At 36.4% G+C, this 23,076-nt stretch overlaps 1 protein-coding gene and 1 long non-coding RNA gene across 5 annotated transcripts in view; one reads left to right on the forward strand and one right to left on the reverse strand.

Moving 5' to 3' along the window:
* l1cama (L1 cell adhesion molecule, paralog a) overlaps window positions 1-23,076 on the reverse strand; it is a 67,441-nt gene that overhangs the window by 38,756 nt on the left and 5,609 nt on the right. The window lies entirely within an intron of this gene.
* On the forward strand, window positions 9,600-13,522 carry LOC135775420 (uncharacterized). Of its 2 annotated transcripts, XR_010543879.2 has the most exons (6): window positions 9,600-9,846; window positions 10,269-10,368; window positions 10,896-10,928; window positions 11,180-11,249; window positions 11,525-11,659; window positions 12,902-13,522. It is a non-coding gene; the product is annotated as an uncharacterized lncRNA (long non-coding RNA). The 2 variants fall into 2 exon arrangements; XR_010543878.2 differs by lacking the exon at window positions 9,600-9,846 and having other exon boundaries at window positions 9,855-10,368.

Raw genomic sequence — 23,076 nt, forward strand, 5'->3', positions numbered from 1 at the left:
ATAACTAGATAAATAACTAGATAAATAAATAGATAACTAGGTAAATAACTAGATAAATAAATAAATAAATTAATAAATAACTAGATAAATAAATAAATAACTAGATAAATAAATAAATAGATAACTAGATAAATAAATAAATTAATAAATAGATAGATAGATAAATAAATTAATAAATAACTAGACAGACAGACAGACAGACAGACAGATTAATAGATAAATAAATAAATAACTAGATAAATAACTAGATAAATAAATAACTAGATACATAACTGGATAAATAAACAAACAAACAAATAAATAAATAAATAAATAAATATTGGCAAACAACCCCACTTCTAAAAACAATTAAATTCTTTGGACAATACATAGTAAACAGTTGCAAAACCACTAAATATGCAATCATTATATAATTTTTTTTATCTAATTTCATTTAGCGGATTTTGCATCCGAGCTCTTTAAATAAATAAATAAATAGATAGATAGATAAATAACTAAATAAATAGATAAATAAATAACTAGATAAATAAAAAAATAAATAACTAGATAAATAAATAAATCTACCCATGAATTAAAACTGATGTTTATTGCAGTTTTGGGAAAAGTAAATTGATGTCAACAGCTAAAATGAAAGCACTTCAGTGATTCGGAACGAACGCCTACAGATTTACTGGCACAAATTCGTATTTAAATGGGCCGCATTGAATTTGTTAATGTCGTTTGGACTTGACGTACTAAGCCTGTGGAACCCCGGCGTTCATTAAAGAAACACCTCTGGTGCTTTGGGACGATGCATGACATGCACACTTGGCCGGTCACCCAATTACAAATTTCACCCAATTTCGACAAACCAAGTCGACGGCGATGACTAATCTCCAAAGACATGGAGATATTCTACAGTAAAGAGATAATTAATAGGACAAATGTTACTTAAAGAGCTCATAAACTGACATGCTAGCTTGGGACAGATGCGAGTCGGTTGTGGGAAGGGGGGTCGGGCTCATGAAAACCTATACTGAGTCAACATTAGCTCTGTAAATGCAGCAATCATAGCATTATGAAATTAAGCGGAAAACCCATTACCACTGACCTTCTGTCTTAACTCCCCCTGTCAGTCCACTTTTGTCGGGCATGGTCTTGGCTCTGCTATATCTACCATTTCAATTGTCTAAATTCATGACTTTGACCTTCGCTTTTGATTTTTCTCTTTTGATATAAAACCAGATGCTTTTTACCTGTCTCCGTTCTTGATTGGTCTCAGGTCTGGATTGCTGTCAGAGGGGTCAGGACAGCATTTAAAGGAGCTGTCTAAAGCTCTCTACTGCAGACAGCTAAGATAGACACATGCTGTACTACGCCGACAGACTGTAAATGGGGCATTTGACCCAGGCAATGAGTCAATCAAACACAGCTTTATAAGATATTGGTTTAAAAGAAGGCTGTATTTGTTAACAATTTTGCATTAGCTAAATATACAATACTTCTACAGCATTTTTTCACAGCTGTCACTGGGGCAGTACCATTGCAAAAATATAGTTTTGGACATAAAAGGCTCATTTTAGTACCTCAAAGGTACATTAAAAAATTGGTACCAAACCTATACATATACTTATCTAATAGTACAAATTAGGACTTTTTTTAAAGGGCACTGCCCCAATGACAGCTGGGGTACATAGTTTAAACATTTATTTGCACAGAAAATCCAGACAAAAACAATAATAGGGGTGCGTGGGGCAAAAACAGGGACTGTTTACATTTGAGCGTTTAATTTTTCCGGTATAAATTATTGAAATGTATAATGTTTTTCCAGAGAGTTATTAATGAACGAGTGTTTTGGTGGCATGTAAGTTAATTTTTTCATCATATGTTTTTTCGGTTTCTAAGTTGGGTGTGCAAGATACCAAATCCAATGCTATGTCAAATTAATCAATGTCTTGTTGACTAAAACATAGCATCGTTTTTGAAAATATATCTGCAGATCTTAACACATTTTTTGGTGGGCTTGAAAATATTTTGACCCAGCAGGGTTAATTGTAACGCTGTGTTACAACAAACCCCTCAGCACTTACGATATAAAACCCGCTAACGTTAGCGTTATTCTTGCTGTTGTTTTAAATACACACGAATGATTGCTGGCTGCCAAGTAAATAAATGTGCCTGTCTTATCAAAAATCATGTGTCAAATATATTTTCTTTAATAATATCTTAAATATTGATTGAATAAGGTCACGTCAAAGATTGAAATCATAATAAAATGAATGGCTAAAATCAGACTTTGATGCTCTTTATCTCAGAATTTGATTTTGAAACTGTAGTATGATTATTACAGACATATTTTGTCATAATTGTCTTTTTCTCACATATTTACACATTTGTATCCATTTCTAATTGAACTTTTGTTAGAAAAGGGCTGGATGAATGAATACAGTGTGGATACCTGTCTATTATAGACAGATATATAAACAATATCCACTTCAAGTATATAGACAAAAAAGTATTGACATATTTGCCTGCACACTTAATTTATAGCAAGTGTTACAACTAACCCCCTACCTGTTACAATTAACCCCACCTATGGGGTAAGTAACTTGTCACATTTGCACTTCTGTCACGTTTGGTGTAATTGTCCAAGAATGGTAAGTACTAGAAACAAACTTCAAATGTTCATTCATAGCAGAGATGTGTGTGTTGCTTGTGTAAAAATATAATTAATCAAACTCAAATATTTTTTGAATGATTGAGCCAAAACCAAAAAACATTAGGTCGTGCCCCGCTCAAACCCAACCTTTGGTTTAAATTAACTTCAAAAAATATCCATATTTAACCCAACATAGCATTTTCAAAATGTGTAATGATTTTCCTGACAGCGTTTAACACAGTCGAAAAGAAAGCAGCAAGAAATATTGCAACACATTTATTCAATACAGTCACACAGAACCATAACAGAAGAAGTCAACAACCGTGCTAAGACCAGAAAAACATTATTATCTTACAGGGAAAAATAACATTTAGCTACAGAAAATGAGCGTGTCACAGCAACCCATAATTAAACCCAGCACATCTCGAAGCACGACATCTCATTTTGGCCTTAACAAGGTCTGGACCACACAATTGCTTGGGAGCTTATCATTAGCATGCCCCGTGCTGTAGCTGGCTCACAATCTGAGGACTCCTGTGTGATGAGGACGGGGTTCAGGCTGTCAGTAAATGTGCATGAGCGTGCATGAAGGTGTTAGAGGTCCCCTGGGTTCAGTGATAAGTGGAGAACATTGGGGGGATCGCAGCTGTCGAGGGGTCGTGTGACACGCGGGGCCTTGTTGTCAGCCACTCCCAAGGGGCGCGTGAAGGCACACACTACACACCCTCATTCAAACCAGATTGATGGACAGCCTTTTTTAACACTATTACACGCAAACCATGCATAGACATCACATAACAATGCACATTATGAGCTTTTTCATGTGCAACATGTTTGTGAGAGTCGAATAACTGACTTTGCATATAAAGTTAGGATTTTGGAACCACATAAGTGTCTCTTTTAAATAAATATAAATGCAAAGCACTCACCCTTCAAGCACAACACAGGAAAAGTCTCAGAGTACTTAAAGCCAAGTAGTTATTCAAGTCCATTTGTCTATTCAGCAATGTTGGACGCCATCTCAGCTTTGGATTATTCATGACGCTCCATAACTTTTTTCATTTTCTAGAAAGGCTAATTAACAAGAACCCTTGATGTTCCTCTACTGCGGTGGATGGGAAAATTGCCAGGTGAATTCTGGTCTACATCTCTGAATCATTGCTAGTGCACTACTTTTATATGCAAATAAGTATTGACAAGACAAGGTCAGCCCTGCTTTAGTATGCCACAGGATTTGCATTCAGAGACGGGCATGCACGTGAAACTATATGGAACCATCAAGCGATGAATCTTTGTTATCGGTTTGGTTATCGTCCGTCTGATAATCAAACACTTATTATGCAAACCTGTCTATACCAGCTCCATTACCTTTGTTAAACGCTGTAGAGTAGCACTTGCTCCTAAGTGCTCTAGATATAATCGAAAGGAGCATCTCTTGGGATCTTTGAACAGAGATAGAGGAGAAAAAAAATGGAAAAAATTTAGCCTGCAAGCTCTGAATGTCTTCAATAGGTGAAGAAGTGAGAAGATATATTTATTCTGCATGCTAATGCTTTTCTATACTAATCTAATCTGTTTAGACCTTTTTGGTTATCACATATAAACACACACTCAAGTCATTACAGGCCCTGACTACATGAACAGCAAGTGAAATCAGTTTGAACGATTTGACTGCCATTCAAATGTCTTTGTCCGAACGATGAGAAAATGGGGTCACGTTGGCTTACAGTACACTTTGAGATGCATATTTTTTACCGCAAGAGCTGGTGTGACATCACCGACGGGATGCTAAATCTGAGATCGCTGTAAACATACAGTGATTAATTCCGTCATGCACTAATGGGGAATAAACCGCGGTGCTGTCCAATAATGAGATGCTTGCGACGTGTCAATACTAGCCCGCCTGTATTTTTTTCTCACACCGATTACCATGACAACCTTCTGACTCTAGTGGCATGCAGCTATACACCTCCCTTCCCCCATTCCCTCTCTCTTCCCTCATCTGTCGCTCCTGGCACAACTTCCTCTTTCCCCTCATGTTTTCCACACCACCTGGATGCTTGTCTTGACAGTTTATCACATGTGCAAGCTGTCATTGGTTGTTAAAAGTGGAAAATTGTCTTAATGGGTACACTCGTGCTATTAATCATAGACAATTGCTACTGTCCGTGTAGTTAAGTAGCATTGTGTGACTTGCGAACGAGTTATTATTTTAGAAACGATATGGGTGGATAATTTGACTGTTTGAGGAGAGATTACACAGTGAAGCGTCACAGTGATGTTACACTAAATGTACAAACAAAGTTTGACCAATCAGCTTAGAGGACTGGAAATAATTGTTGTATCTATCTATCTATCTATCTATCTATCTATCTATCCATCCATCCATCTTTCTTTCTTTTTTCATCCTTTCTTTCTTTCTTCCCCATCTATCTATCTATCTATCTATCTATCTATCTATCTATCTATCTATCTATCTATCTATCTATCTATCTATCTATCTATCTATCTATCTATCTATCTATCTATCTATCTATCTATCTATCTATCTATCAGTCCGTCCATCCATCCATCATTTCTTTCTTCCTCCTTTCTTTCTTTCTTTCTTCCTCCTTTCTATCTATCTGTCTGTCTGTCTGTCTGTCTGTCTGTCATCCATCTATCCATCCATCTTTCTTTTTTCATCCTTTCTTTCTTTCTTCCCCATCTATCTATCTATCTATCTATCTATCTATCTATCTATCTATCTATCTATCTATCTATCTATCTATCTATCTATCTATCTATCTATCTATCTATCTATAAATCCATCCATCATTTCTTTCTTCCTCCTTTCTTTCTTTCTTCCTCCTTTCTATCTCTATCTTTTTCTTTCTCCTCCTTTCTTTATCTGTCTGTCTGTCTGTCTGTCTGTCTGTCTGTCTGTCTGTCTGTCTGTCTGTCTGTCTGTCTGTCTGTCTGTCTGTCTGTCTATCTATCTGTCTATCTATCTATCTATCTATCTGTCTATCTGTCTATCTATCTATCTATACATCCATCCATCCATCCATCCATCTTTCTTTTTTCCTCCTTTCTTTATACTTCTATCTATCTATCTATCTATCTATCTATCTATCTATCTATCTATCTATCTATCTATCTATCTATCTATCTATCTATCTATCTATCTATCTATCTATAAATCCATCCATCATTTCTTTCTTCCTCCTTTCTTTCTTTCTTCCTCCTTTCTATCTCTATCTTTTTCTTTCTCCTCCTTTCTTTATCTATCTATCTATCTATCTATCTATCTATCTATCTATCTATCTATCTATCTATCTATCTATCTATCTATCTATCTATCTATCTATCTATCTATCTATCTATCTATCTATCTATCTATCTATCTGTCTGTCTATCTATCTATCTATCTATCTGTCTATCTATCTATACATCCATCCATCCATCCATCCATCCATCCATCTTTCTTTTTTCCTCCTTTCTTTATACTTCTATCTGTCTGTCTGTCTGTCTGTCTGTCTGTATATCCATCCATCCATCCATCCATCCATCTTTCTTTTTTCCTCCTTTCTTTATCTATCTATCTATCTATCTATCTATCTATCTATCTATCTATCTATCTATCTATCTATCTATCTATCTATCTATCTATCTATCTATCTATCTATCTATCTATCCATCCATCCATCCATCCATCCATCCATCCATCCATCCATCCATCCATCCATCCATCCATCCATCCATCCATCCATCCATCCATCCATCCATCCATCCATCCATCCATCCATCCATCTACCCATCCATCCATCCATCCATCCATCTACCCATCCATCCATCCATCCATCCATCTATCTATCTATCTATCTTTCTTTTTTCCTCCTTTCTCTATCTATCTATCTATCTATCTATCTATCTATCTATCTATCTATCTATCTATCCATCCATCCATCCATCCATCCATCCATCCATCCATCCATCCATCCATCCATCCATCCATCCATCCATCCCCTCCTTTCTTTTTCTTTCTCCTCCTTTCTTTATACTTCTATCTATCTGTCTGTCTGTCTGTCTGTCTGTCTATCTATCTATCTATCTCTGTCTATCTATCTATCTATCTATCTCTGTCTATCTATCTATCTTTTTCTTTCTCCTTCTTTCTTTTTCTTTTTCTCTCTTTCTTTCTTTCTTTCTTTTTTCTCTCTCTCCTTTCTTTCTTTCTTTCTTTCTTTCTTTCTCCTTCTCGCTTTCTTTCTTTCTTTCTTTCTTTTTTCTCTCTCCTTCTTTCTTTCTTTCTCTTTCTTTCTTTCTTTCTTACTTTCGTACTTTCTTTCTTTCTTTACACCATTCAGCATCTATGGGTATATTCATGCAATAACTGGTTTATCCATAAAGAAGTTGATCCACACTTGGTAATCCATACACAGGTTGGGGAAGCTGAAATTTGGTATCTCCAGTATCACCTAACTTGCATGTTTTTAGCCTTTGGGAGGAACCTGGAGTACCCAGAGTAAACCAATGCTGACAAAATAGTAATTTTAATATAATTTGTTTGTGTGTTTATTTGTTTATAAAATTAGTTTTTTTTTTGTTAAAAATCTTGAATCTTTGATTTAAATATTTTGGATAAAATGTGAGCCAGTCTGTGAGGGGTTTATTTTGTGATTTAGTTTTCTTAAAAAAATCTGGTTTAAAAAAAATTATATCATATCAACATATATTTTTATATTACTTTAACTTAAAAAATTAAGTTAAACATTTTGCATAATTAAGTTGTTTAAACTTAATGCTGCGTTTTTTTTACACTATGTAAAGTCAGGTCATGTCAAAGTCTGAAATAAAACTTTGATGCTCCAAATCTTAATATTAAATTATGATACTTTAAAGGGATAGTTCACAAAAAAATATGAAAATTCTGTCATCATTTTCTCATCCTCATGTTTTTTTTTAAACTTGTATGAATTGTTTATTACTGTTGAACACAAAAGAAGATATTTTGATAAATGATGGTAAGCTGATTGTAACCATTGACTTCCATAGTAGAAAAATCCATTATGGAACTCAATGGTTACAATCAGATGTGTGCTTACCATCATTAATCAAAATATCTTATTTTGTGTTCATCAGAAAAAAGAAATTCATGTAGATTAAGAACAACATGAGGATAAGAAAATGATGACAGAATTTTCATTTTTGGGAACCATCCCTTTAACCTGGATTTCACAGACGCAGTCACGTATATTTAAAAATGTATAGAAAACTGTAGCTTTCCTTTAGGGTTAAAAAATAATACAAAATGTGATTATATACAAAAATTATATACAATGCAACGTTCATAACTTATTTTCTGGAAATGTTTTGATTAACTTTCTAAAATGTCAATCACCCACACATAATCCGATAAAGGTATCCGGGTGGGAAGATTCGTTCTTGTTAACTAGCCGTCTCCATCGATATCTCCAGTTAATCTCTCTACCTTCAACTTTCCATTTCCCCTCTCTTCAGTCAATCAGTCAGACACTAAAACACTTCGGTAACACTCAACATCCCTCTTTCACTAAATGCACTCAGCACACTGTACTATATAAACAGATTGTACTCCGCTTCCATTAATAAAACCCAAGAGACCTTAACTTCCTACAGATAACAACAAACATACTGTGTCCACTTTATTTCCCTAAACATGTGCTGAAACTGTTTGCATGTGACTGCTCAAACAATCTTATTCATCGTTAAACCTAATGAATATTAACATTCTTCTCAATTCTGGATGAAATCAATCACGTAGTAATGTTTAGCACGGCTACCCATAAGTCATAGTGAGGGGTGCCAACCAACAAAATGTGTGTGCCTATAACAGGATGATTTTACTCCGGCGGCAAATCTAATTATAACCGGGAGGAAGTACAGTAGCTCTCCATTTCAGACTCAGCGGTCGCATTCTTTAAACATGCACTCATTTAAACCCATCAAAGGCGACATGCTATCTACCGCAACCAGCTTTGCCCCAGATTTGCTAGAGTCTAGCCGTGGTATGAAACTTCGCTATGTTTGAGATAAAACACAAACAATTCAGTTTGTGGTCTGTCATGTGAACTGATTTGTTTTTATTATTTATATTGAAATGCATCTCTCCTGTCCAATGAGAATCTAAGCACATACACATACCGTAAAACATGCCACAGTTTACTAATCTCCTTCGTTTTTTCCTTTAATCGTATCAGTAATCTGGGGCCAGTCTTTCTTTCTTGCTCTTTTTTCTCTGTCTGGTTAAGGGGAGTCAGCTGTAACCATGTCTCTCTCTCTCTCTCTCTCTCTCTCTCTCTCTCTCTCTCTCTCTCTCTCTCTCTCTCGGCTGATAAGGGATGACAGCGGTAGTTGGCCCTGATTCCTGGCTGAGTCTCAGCAGGCAGAGAACACAGGAGGAAATAGAGAGAAAGTGAGAGAGAACACATAGGGGATCTGCACTGACCTTTATCGGCCATTACAGAACCAGCTGAAGCCCAATACAATGAGTGTTTGGATACAAGGATCTAACACCAGCTGTATTTCACTGCTTCTGAACTGGTTTTGCTTTTGGACTTTAAATGGCTACTAAACCCAAAATCTGTTTATAAAACAAAAACAATGAATGTACTGAAAATATTTTCAAAAAGAGTCAAATGTATTAAACTAGGGCTGTCAATTTAAAATTAGTATTCACCCAAAATGTTTAAACATTTTGCAATATTTTAAAGAGATACAATGGGACAAAAAGCAAATCTCTGTGTGACCCAGTCTGTGAAAACCCAGCTGAAGTCATTTATTTTCATCCTAACTCTAAAAAATGCTGGGTTTTGGTTAATCCAGTGTTGGGTCAAAAAGGGAGGAGCCTTTCAACCCAAAATGCTGGGTTGTTTTAACCAATTGTTGAGTCAAATATTAACATTTTCTGGGTTAATTTAAACTCAGCTGAGTGTACACTGTAACAAATTTCTGTAGTTTTCACAGCATTATTACTGTAAAATGAGCAAATGCTTACTGTAGAACTTGTATACAGCAAGTTGCTGTAGATCTGCAAAGCATCATGGTCTTTTTTCAACGGCGGGTAAATTCTACAGTAAAAATATTTTTTCTGTGAATCACAATACAGCAATTTCTAGAGGATTTTTTCTTCAGCCAAGGAAAGCTACGAGATTCCACACTTTCATCTGAATTTTTACTTCAGAAAGGTAAATTTGCTAATTTAATTCCAAAGTTTACTCTTGTAAAGTCACCTGTTTGTTCAACTTTAAGAGTGCACTGAGAGAGAGGAGTAATGAGCGGCACACTTCCTAGTAAACCCGTCTCGTGTGTGCATTTTGCAATTTTATTACCACAAATATATATTTCTGAATGATTTCGATATATTTTCTAGTTTGGCAACATTTTATAACGTCATAGTTAAGTTAAGGATAATAATTTAATAATAAAAGTAATTGGCCGTGTCTCAATGGGAAGGCTGCAGCCTCCGGAGGTCGCATTTCTCGGCTACATACGTCTTGTTTCAGAATATTAACAATTATAAAGTTGACTGTTATTCTAAGTTAATAGTAAATTGTTTAATATGCTTATGACTTGCGAATCTAATGGTCAGTTAACTTAAATAACCCAGGGTTGATGACGTATGGACCCTGCATATGCAAGTGCGACGACCTCCGCAGGCTGAAACCAGTCTCTCGAGCTGAAAGAAAACGCAGCTGAGGAGATATGAGGTAAGACTTATCCGGCAACATTACATTTATAACGTCTTTAATTTAATTATAGCGTTAGCATTGTGAACCAAAATTAATTTAAAAGTGTGTATTTTTGTATTTATTGGCGCGATATTCGTTTAAATCTCTCGTTTTTTTCTCTTGCTCGCTTACGTTGCTGCCTGAGGAAACGCATAAAGTTAAGCGGGCCGATTCGAAAGAAAACACAATATTCATAATTTCACGATTTTTCTGAACTTCATTGGAGGTCAAACTGCAGAAACTATAACGTTAGATTGTTAATAGCCTAATTTGAAGTGTTATACCCGACTTTTGGGAGCATATTGTATAAATATTTGTCTTATCTGGCGACATAACATTTGTAACGTCTTTTTATTTGATTAAATAGTACCTAACGTTAGCATTGCTGAATTCAAAATAGTTTGAAATTGTGTATATATATTATAGTATTATAATATTCTCGCACTGTATTAAGATATCTCGAGATCTTACTCGTTATTTTATTCACATCTTTTTTTTCCTTTCAGACTGCAGACAAGAGCCATCGACCATCGTTCCAGGTACATAAGTTACATGAACTGGCATGCATGATGATTTTCAAATGCAAGCAATGTTGTTTATTCTATGATTTATATATATATTAATATATCAAACATGTTAAAGTGCACAGAAACCATGCAACAGGAAGAAGCTGTTTTTCTCTTGGTTGATGCAAGTTATTTTTTTACAGTATTGACACACTTTTTCTCTTATGAATATTGTACTTGTGATTTCTAATAGATTTTATTTGTTTGTTTATTTTGTGTTACAGAAAACTTCCACCTAAACAGATGCTGAGGCCCAGATTTCCCTGCCAAGCACTCCAAGGCTCATCATGCTCGGTAAGATCCCAGCACTCGACATACACAATAGATGCCAATTTTAAGGGTTACTTCATCTATAAAGCATATTTGTATCGAGTCACTGTGTGGTGTGAACAAAGTTTTATGTCATCTTGCACATACATTCCAAAAATCTCTAGTGGTTATTGATCTAATAGGAAAAAAAGAGGTAGTTATGTAGGGCTAGTGTTTTCAATAAATTTTGCTTATGTAAAATAGTAAACCATATCAGATTGAATACTGTGCAATGTCAACTTTTATTTAATATTTTTTAGGAGAGTCCATTCTGGGGGCAAAAAATGGATGCTTTCCATCGAGGGCAGAGTTCTCCTCCAATTGAGTGACCGTTATGATTTCACTTCTGCTCTAGCCATGTATGATGCAGCCACTACATTGGAATTTATCCAGAGGTAAGCACTTATTTGTTTTTTATATAGTTTTGACTAGGAATGGGAACAAATATTTGAGTACTCATTCTTTAACCAACTACCCGATTTGTAAAATACTTCTTAAAGTGTTTATTTTTGTTTATATCAACTGTTGTGCTATTGTTAAACATCAAACGTTTAATTTAACTCACCATGCAAACTGTAGAAAACCAGCACAGCTAGTCTAATGCAGTGGCGGCCGGTGACTTCTTTTTTCGAGGGCGCACGATGCGAAGTTTGTCACAACATGTATGTAGCCCGTCATGTGTGTGGTTCGTCATTTCAAAATATGTGTTTGGCGCGTCGAGTGAAACAATACTTTTCCATTCACAAATCAAATATTTACCATCAATTTCACTGTTGTATCACTAACTGTAAACATGGTATTGTGGCAGAAATGTGGGATATTCATGTATAATTTTATAATAGTATTAAAGGCGGAGTGCACAATGTTTGAAAGCCAATGTTGATATTTGAAATCACCTAAACAAACACACCCCTACCCCAATAGAATCTGGACCTTCTTTTAAAAGACCCGCTTCACACATACGCAACCCAGCAAGGATGTCGGTTAGTAGACACGCCCCTTACTGCTGATTGGCTTTAAGTGTGTTTTGGTAGTCGGCCCGTCTCCTTTTCCAAAGCGTTTTTCAAACATTGTGCACTCCGCCTTTAATGTAGACAGTTATTAAATAATAAATATTAGATTTTACTCCACAAACCACAAACAGAGCATATAAAAAAATAAAAATTGTTTATTTAAAGGTGCAGTGTGTAAATTTTAGGGGCATCTAGTGGTGAAGTTGTGAATTGCAACCAACTGCTCAGTCCACTGCTCACCTCTTGCTTTTGAAACACATAGAGAAACTACGGTAGCTGCCACCGGACAAACATGTCATAGTTGGAGACAACTTAGTAAAAAAGTTTGTCCGTTAAGGGCTTCTGTAGAAACATGGCTGCTTCCATGTAAGGGGACCCTCTGTGTATGTAGTTAAAACGTCTCATTCTAAGGCATTAAAAACATAACGGTTCATTATGAAAGGTCTTTATACACCCCTGATAATTAAGTTTTGTATATTATTTTTAATTTCTGTCAAGAGATCCTTCTTGAAATTACACACCGCACCTTTAAAACACTGTGAAGTAAACTTTTATGTATATGTCATCAACCCATCTGTCTTGCTTATAAACTTTTACATTAATAGTCAATTTCTTTCACTACAGGGTAGAGTCCAGCCCAGGAAGTCAACTAGTTCAGGTCCAGTTTTAAAAGAATAATAGTTCTGAAAAAAACGTCTTGGAGAAAAACAATATTCAGGTTTGAAATCCTGCTGTAAATGTAAATCATTTAATTTTTATGCATTTGTAATTTACCAGAAACATTTGAATAAATATTGATTGTTTTGTGTGTTCAGAAAAGTGTTTTTGTATGAAGTGTTGAAATTAAATGAAATATTCACAGAAAAATGTTAACATATTAAAAAAAAATGTATGTGTTCAGAAAAGTTTTGAGATGTTCACAGAAAAAATGTAACATGTTGAAAAAAATGTATGCTATGCTATTTTTAATTTATGAATTTTTGTAATTTAAAGTGAGATAATAAATGGCATTTTTGTGACAAACAGTGTCTTCATTTTACAGTACACAAAATAAATGCAGTAATCCCTATTACAGTAGTAGTTATGAAATACAGTACTGTCATTATTACTGTAAAAGAGTTCACAGTAATTTTAATTTTACTGCAGTTACATTTACAGTAAGAATACTGTGAAATGAAATACAGCAACTTACTAGCTAATTGCTGCCAGCAAGTTACTGTATTTTTCACAGTATTCTTTTTACAGTGTACAGTAATATAGACGGTTTTATCGGACGCTCGTGCATTGTCGCGGTTATGCATCTGGTCGAAACTTTACTTTCGGTTTGTGTTTGTGTAATGGTCTGACTAGTAGCTAAAATGAACTCTGGAACAAATACATCATCAAAAATGTTTTGGTTTCCTAAAGACAGGGGGAGACGGCATTCATGGATCACCGGTATGTGAAGGGAGGTTTGGCAGCTGGTTTGTAGTTAACGGTTTGTAGTTGTAATACATTATAATAAACATTTTACACAGCAACGTTAGCTCAGTGTCGTGTTTTATACGCTTTAGCTATGAAATATGAACTAAAGTAATCTACTTGGTTTATCTGGCTTGTTATCAGAAATAAACTACTCTAAAAGGACTTTGTTGTTATTTATTCTTAGTGGAGTTTACTGGAAGTTACATGCATTCCACAAAAGCCGTTTGTTTATGTTGTTACTGCTGAAATCGTCTTTAATGAACATTCAGTAAAAATATAACTTTGATATCTTTAATATTGACTTGGTAAGGTCATGTCAAAGATTGAAATCAATGTGAAATCAATTTTTAATGCTTCTAATTTAATTATATTAATATTATAAATTGTATAATATAAACCGGTTAAAACATTATTAAAATATTATCAAAATAAAAATTTTACAATAAAAGATTACAGTCTTTTTAAAAACAAAAACAATGTAATAGAACATTCATTAAATAATTCATTGTCTTAACAATTATTGGGATTTATACATTTATAATCAATTAACATGTCAGCTTCTCCATGTTGGCTGTATATTTAATTTGGCTAGCATTGACCACATGTAAGTTTGCCTGGATGCACAGCGTTTGACACCAACAACAAAAGAAATTAGTAGGGGCTTCTTTTTTCTCTGAAAAGGTGATTTTGCTATTTCAAACTAAGCATAATTATATGGCTCATTGGGTTGTTGTATTTGCATCCAGCATGATTTTCCATCTGTAGTCCTCAGGCCCAGAACAAACCTGCAACCCATTTCAGGGTCACAACACGCTAGTTAAGAACTACTGCCACGCAACCAAAACAAATCGAAATAATCGAAACATTGCAAATGGGCAAAGATTTGCAATAACTGAATCATAGTTATGTTTTAGGTCAATGCAGATGGCAGAGAGACTGGCAACGTGATCTCTACTTTTCCCATGTTTGTATATCATTTTCAGTTTACAAAAGTTGCATTAAAATCTAATTTTAAGTTGACTTGCAAACTCAAACCATTATCATTTCACAAGTTTACATTAACATGTGATTCAAACACAAAATATCCACCAGATGTAGTGATCAAGCCAAATATTGAATTCATACAAAGAAATCAGAACATTTAAGTATACAAGTTGAGTCACAATAAATAAAGTGAAATGACACAGGAAATAAGTATTGAACACTTTATTTAATACTTTGTAGAAAAGCTTTTGTTGGTGATTAGAGCTTCTATACGCCTCTTGTATGGAGAGACCAGTCGTCTGCATTGCTCAGGAGTGATTCTGGCCCATTCTTCCACACAAATGGTCTTTAAATCTTGAAGGTTCCTTGGACCTCTTTTATGAACTTTGATCTTCAGTTCTCTCCATAGATTTTCTATTGGGTTTAGGTCAGGTGATTGACTGACCACTTCATTGTTTCCTTGGCCTTGTGTTTGGGATCATTGTCTTGCTGAAATGTCCACTCTCTTTTCATTTTCAGCTTTCTGGAAGATGGCAGCAGATTTTTATCCGGAATGTCCCGGTACATTTCTCCATTCATCCTGCCTTCAATAATATGAAGTCTGCCACCCCCAAACTTAACTGTTGATATGGTGTTCTAAGGGTGGGAGGCAGTGCCATTTCTTCTCCAAACATGGTTTGTAGAATGACTGCCAAAAAGTTCCATTTTGCTTTCAGTGCATTGCTTATAGTTTTCTTTGAAACAACAGTATGCAAGATCTTCCTGGAGTTCTGCCCGAGTGGTTCTTGGAGAATTCTCCTGATTATTATTTGGACTCCTCGGACAGGTGATTTACGTGGAGCACTTGAACGTAGCCGGTTTATGGTGAAGTGATGCTCTTTCCATTTCCGGATAATGGCCCCCACAGTGCTCACAAGAACATTCAGCATTCTGGAAATGCGCCTATAACCATTGCCATCAAAATGCTTTTCAATGATCAGATAACGAAAATCTTGAAAGAATTCTTTCCTTTTACCCATCATGAAGTCTTTTCTGTGTGCCTCCTGGGTAATGAGAAGCCTTTATAGGCCAGCAATTAGGACTAAAGCAGCTGATATCAATTAGTGCTGATGGGGGGGCGGGGTTTCTCTTTCAATACTGACAGATTTCAGGTGATCTCCTGGCTTACTATGCCATTTTGCACCTTGTTCTCTTCTTGTGTTCAATACTTATTCCCTGTGTCATTTCACTTTATTTATTATGACTCAACTTGTATACTTAAATGTTCTGATTTCTTTGTATGAATTCAATATTTGACTAATTTTCCCCGCTGTATATAAATGGAGACCTCTTTATGCTGATTTGTTACATGACCTCACACGATATCGCATTTTCTTAGATATTCTGCAAAAAATAAATACAGATCACAAGCCATGGGGTGTCATCCAACAAACACCCACACATACACACGCTCCCACACACACACGTGTAGTTCCACTAGAACAGATGGAACAAAGAAAAAGCATGGAAACGCCGGCATATCTTTACCGTAATGCAATTAAGATTCAATGATGCTCTCCATAATCCATTTTGTTCCAAAGTGCCTGACTCAGTCAGGATTGGTCAGCATATCTGACCCAGTGTCAATTCCACTCTTCAAAATGAGGTTACCCAACTTCCACATCCAAGAAATAAGGGACATTATCAGCCACATTAGAGGTGATCAAATTACGAGCATTGTTGTTTTTGTAATAGAGGCGATCGGAGAGATGTACTCAGAGATCCGGTTCGGGCCGTGGAGAAACTGCAGTGGGAAGCTAAGCTTTCCACGACGCTTAATAGAGCGTGTGAACCGCAGCCATAGCAATAGCAGCTTACATGTCACACGAATTTACACCTTATTGTAGTTTCTCATACACAAGAGGGGCACTGAAACGCATGTCTAATCCTTAAAAAATAAACCAGACAGGTGGCAGCGTCTCTGCAGGAGAAGAAAACCAGCTGAGAGCAAGACTAAATATTGGAAGGGCGCGTGTGCGAAAAGAGAACAGAAAGTGTCTGACAACAAACGCAGTGGTACTCGGCTAGCCTTAAGGAGATGGTAGTGAGTCTCATCATGTAAATATTATGCATTTTGCCATGCAAGAGTTTTATTTAACCAGCTAAAGGATTTTTAATAATTAGAAAGGCGAAGCTGATGAGATAAGCAGGATGTTGTTTTTCTGCAGCGGGAGTGGGGGGATGCGCTAGTGGCATCTTATAGTGTGCATGCTTTTGATTTTCAAGTGTGTGTCGTAGTTTATCACTGTCAGTGTTGACATTTTAATGGCAATGGGCATCATCTCTCTCTCACACTTGCTCTCTTTTAAATATAAATCTAGTTTTATTCCATCTTTGCAACGCATAAACATTCATTTCCAACCATCCTCCCGGCTCTGCTCCCTTGGCTCCCTTCAGAAATCATTTTCTGTCCCTTTACGACACTCTTTCATCGGAAACGTGTGACTTCATCCTGCACTCGTCCCGGCCACACCCAACCCCTCCCCCAGGTCATTTGATTGTCCAACTGCGTAATTATCCCAGTAAGCTTGTTAGCATGGTTTATGACCCTGCATTGCTCTCCTCTTTCTCGTCCTCTTCATTTTTCTGTTCCTTTGTCACATAATAAAGACTTTTTTTGCACCCCCCCCCATTTGCTACCATTAACTCCTTGGTTAAACCTAACTGTCCTTTTCAATTTCCACTTGTTCTTGCCCTTTTATTTTTTAAGCATGCATTCACAATAACATCTCTCCAGTTTGTTGTTTATCAGTTTCTTTTTCCCTAAAGTCTGCACGCAGTTAATTTTGCAGTGGTGCACTGCAGCTGCACAGACTTCTCACTGCAGAAGAACATCAACATCAGACGTTCAGACCTAGTTATCTACTGCCTGCAAAAATACATGATATGCAAGACCGAGCCGGTGAAAATTCAAATGTAAGACACGCAGACACACAGACGCTGCTAAATAGCAGGTAAAGCAAAGCGTTGATATTGTACTGAAACAATTTGAGAGCAGGATATGCAAGAAATAAGATATCAGAAAGTATTCCTGTATAATAAGCACATAATGCGTTTTCCTAATCTTGGATCGACATCTTCGCAAAAGCACAGATAGTGATTACGTGCCAATTTGCATAGTGTCATTTGCATTATACGAGTGCGAAAATCAAAACAAGGAGGAGGTGATGTTGTGCGTAACAAATTTGTTGTACGACAGAGAGTCGAGCAAATTACAGCAGCATTTTCCAACCCTGTTTCTGAAGGCACACCAACAGTGCACAACAGTGTCATGTCCTCAAACCCGAGGACACTGAGACTAACAGACCCAGTTCCTGTGAAGCTCATCACACCAGTCATCTACTGGCCTCCCAACATTGTAATGCCCAGCCGATGTCTGCCCAGCGACCACCAACCAATTTTATAGTATAGTAGGGGGGGGGCAACAAATTCGAGTAAAGCCAGTTTTGTGATTAGTAATAAATCGCCATCACCCGCTTTCAAATGGAGCGACATTTACTACACACAGCTGTATTTTACAGAGAAGCTAGGCAAAACCATGTTCATAATCATGGACCAATCGCCTTGAAATACGGCTCTGTGTAGTAAACGTTGCACAAGAGTCACAGGCGATTTATTGCCTACCCCTATAGTATAGTATTTAATATATAGTATTTTAATATATAGTACTTAATATATAGTATTTTTTCTACTGAATCGCCTAGTCTGCCCAGAGACAACCAACCGTTTCCTTTAAATTTTAATAAAAAAGTAAAAGTTTTAAATTCCCATTTTTTATAATTTAGGTAAGGAATAATTGACGACAGGCCAATGAATTATAAGAAAATAATGCACACCAAGGTGGTAATGCGTTACACCGCAGGTGTGCATTATTTTCAAATAATTCAATGGACCGGAGTCAATTATTCCGCTTATACCACAGTTACCACAAACATTGCTCTGGTGCCTATTTTTAAGACATTTAACAAGTTAGGTGTAAGGTTTACAGAAAAATAATCAACACCCATTGAACATTTCTCAGCCAATCAGAATGCAGCATTCAACAGACCCGTGGTATAATATATAATATATATGTATTTTATAGGATCAGCTATGTCTGGCTCTCTCTCTCAAGGGTTTTTTGTCCCTAGGACTTTTTTTCATAAAGGGGTTTTCTCCTAGGAGTTTTCTCAACCCCTCGGAAGACACCTGACATTAGCTTAACTTTATTCTATACGTTACATTAATCGCTCAAAGGTACGGTTTAATCTTAGCCACTGTACTTTGCTACTTTTGTTGTCCTCAGATTTTTCTGTATTTTTGATTTGATGCAATTACTGTAAACAATTGTGAAAAGCGCTATATATATAAAATTGAAATTTTGAACGTTTCCCATATCATTTCCCATCTTGGAATCCCTACAAATGAGCTGATGAGTGAATTTAGGTGTGATTGAGTCGGAAAACGTGAAGTGTTGGTGTGCCTCCAGGATTATAGCATTCAATTGTTGCCCAGACAGCAGACAACTCCGGGCAAGATCACACTGGATCCACACCAGAGCTGCTGACTTGAGCGCAGATCCGGCACAGAGTCGTCTGCCGTCTGGATGTCTGGGGTGTTGACTTATTGTAACAAAGGCAAACATAAAGACTTTTCTGTTCTTAGCACAAATATATGTTTCAATATAAACAATTTTGTTAAAATTTCCCATTCTTGCTACATGGCAATCTTAAAACTTAGCTATTCCGTGGCATTACTGCAAAGTTAAATAAATGTAGGTTAGAGTCACATGACATCTAAATTGGGATGCATGCAGAAACCCTGATTTTCAACAATGTGACCCAGCCTGTGAAAACCCAGCCAAAGTCATTGCTTTGAGATTTATACATAAAATCATCTTACATAATGTAGAGAAAATATAATCTTTATCTCTTTAATACTGACTGAGTGGTCATGTCAAACATTAAAATCAATGTGACATCAATGAGTGAAATCAAACGTCGATGCTCCTAATCTCATTAGATTACGAGACTTTAGCCTGGATTTCACCAACAGGGTCACATTCAGTCCTGATAATAATAATAATAATAATAATAATATTTCTAAGAGCTATAATTGTTTACAATAGAAACATTGTTGAAGCATGTTTAGGGACTGATCAACTGTATATGATAGTACTGTATGTTAAAGTGTATCACAGTGGTACGTCTGTGGGCAGAACTGCTGCTTGTCTGACAACAAAAGTGGGGGGTTTAGTCAAACACAACTTTAGCACAATATCACAACCACTGCATCAACACTACAATTAATGTCTAATTCATTCAATGTCTATTAAGAAAAACAACACTCATCTCTATTGAAGATCTTCAATCCAAATGGATCTTGACCCACCATTTACAGGTATTAATGTGTGTTACTAGATGATTGGTGTGTGTGTGTGCGCTATGAAATATTAAGACACTGTAGGTAAGATTCAATTAGCATAGAGTGCATGTGGATCACACTTACTAGAGCACCGATCCGGCAGTAATGAATATATCATGCCTGACATAACGCTTTAACGTCGCTAGAGCAAACACACAAAGCCCCAGGCCTGTCACAAAAACAACAAACAGTGCAGCTCACGCATCTCCACTGGAGTCTTAGCAAAAGACTGGAAATATTTGAGTCAAGAACATTATGATCAAAACATTGGTTCAAGATTTGATCTATGGAGACCCGACCAAGACCAAAACCAAGACTACATAACCTGCATGTTTTGGCCTGTGAGAGGAAACCGGAGTACCTGGAGTAAACCCAGGGGGAGATCATGCAAAGCAGGGACCTTCTTGCTATGAGGCAACAGTGCTACCACCTGAGTCACTGTGCAACATGTATTTTTACTATTAAAACATGGTAATCTTTGACCATTAAAAGAACACGCCCACATTTTGGGAATATTTTTGCTTATTCACCGTATCCCCCAGAGTTAGATAAGTCCATACCTTTCTCATCTCCGTGCATGCTGTAACTCTGTCTGACGCAGCCCCCGCTAGCTTAGCTTAGCACAAAGACTGGAAGTGAATGGCTCCAGCTAGCATACTGCTCCCAATAAGTGACAAAACATCGCAAACATTTTCCTATTTATGTGTTGTGATTTGTATAGTTTTTATTTGCATATAATATGCTACTTGGGCGGAGTAGCAGTGCTTCGCCTTCTGAGAATATAGTTCCCAGTATGTATACTGTTAAAAGATGGCTGTGTCTCTTATGACCTTGTTATTTGTACACGGTGTGACTATACAAATCACAACCCATAAATAGGAAAATTTCTGCATTATTTTGTCACTTATTGGGAGCTTTATGCCAGCTGGAGCCATTCACTTCCAGTCTTTGTGCTAAGCTAAGCTAGCGGGGGCTGCGTCAGACAGAGTTACAGCACGCATGGAGATAGGAAAGGTATGTATGGACTTATCTAACTCTGGGGGATACGGCAAATAAGCTAAATTCCCAAAATGTGGGCGTGTTCCTTTAATTATTTTCTTCAGAATTTAACGGAAATGAAAAAGCATGACTAAGGCGCAACAATAAAGTCACACATTTCCCCGTGAATCTAGGTATAGGCTCCTGCAGTCTTGTCTGGGACCATAAGCCAGATGGAGGTCGACACAGAAGAAGTAATACTTCACAATAAGCTTGTACACTCTTAAAATGAATGTGTTAAAATAACACATCTTGTGTCTAGTCATCTAATGTGTTTTCCTTAACACATCTCTGTTTTATTTTTGGAACAACACACTTTGTGTGGTTTAAACATATCTTGTGTTGTCCCTTTTATTGATACAAACTCAAAATCAACACGCAATGACACGATAATGTGTAAAATCGAATGATTATATGAGAAGGCAGTGACAGATCTGTGGATGCCTGGTTTAATCCCTATACAGTCATTAATCCACCAGACTGTCAGCCCACAGTCACAATATGGTCAGTGCAGGTCATCTCAAAATAAAAAAAACAGATTCTCATCGTGGTGATGTATAAATATGATGAAAAGTGATTCACTGCAGATGTAGGAATCAAATGAACACGCGCTCCTGTTTTGTTAATATTCAAATGAGTTTAGAAAACGCAGGCATGTTGCTGTTTCTGGTAACTCATGACCCTGCTAACAACTTCATCTCAATAGCATTACAAGACAACAGAGACCCCTCACAAAGGAGATATTCATGTCGAGTTGACACAATCATTTGGTCAATAATGCGTCTTTCTTTTAAAGGAGATAATAAGTTGGGGGAGATGTTTGTCGGACAAAGACACAGCTTTAATTCACACAACTGTGGGAGGAAATGACAGTCAAGCTGCACTTGTTTTTAGCACAGCTGTACTTTACTGTTACCAGTTCTTTTACTTTATTCAAATTCAATGAAGAGGATTCTTAATAGTATATACAATATCTCATCCTTTGCTCTACATGGTCACTAGATGATTTAGCACAGTTTATTACAACGTCGGTTTATTTATGTTTTATCATCAAACTTGTGTCTGCTTTTCTGTGATTAAATCTAGCGAGAAGTGGCAGATTTAAAGTGACCTCTGCCACCGTTCTTCATTTTGCTATTTGTGAGCGCCGCATTACAGTCTCAATTGCATGATTGGTTTCGTTTTGTGAAGCTTTGTGTGTGGAGTATAAAAAAATCGCAATTTATTCTTGAGAAGCCATTACTCTGATTAAGGTTGAGAGACGTGTGTTTTCTGCCTGGCAATGCGTGAATAAAGGACGGCCTTGGCGAGCAAAATTCAAAGCTTGAGAGACTTTCTTTATAGAGCAAGTTATAAAGCTGAGTATTCAAAGCTAGGCAGATCTTTGTGCTTTAACACATTTACATTAAAACTGACATTTTTTTATGGGATACAAATTGATTTCTTATTAATAATGACACTCTCATGTTCTCTCCATTCAAACTATTTAATGCATATTGCTTTAATACTTAAATAAGTTTTTTTCTGGCCTTCACCCTTACAAAAAATAATGTTGTACTACAATTTAAAACTGAAAAACATGGTTACTGTAGTAAAACCATGGCTGCAATGGTAATCAATAGACCAAAAAGCCATGGTTAAAACATGGGTAATTTTGGTAAGGGCACTTACTGTGGCCCCAGAAATATTTAGACAGTCTAAACTTAACTGTTGTTATTTTGTGAAGTCATTGCATTGTATGACAACAAGTGGCATCTGCAAACATCAAATGTTTTTCTAACTTTATTTTTACGATTTTGTAACAAACTTATTTTTACATCTATGCATTTGGCAGATGCTTTTATCCAATGCAATTTGCATCCAAGTGCATC

The sequence above is a fragment of the Paramisgurnus dabryanus genome, chromosome 21 (assembly GCF_030506205.2).
Source record: "Paramisgurnus dabryanus chromosome 21, PD_genome_1.1, whole genome shotgun sequence".
NCBI lineage: Eukaryota > Metazoa > Chordata > Actinopteri > Cypriniformes > Cobitidae > Paramisgurnus > Paramisgurnus dabryanus.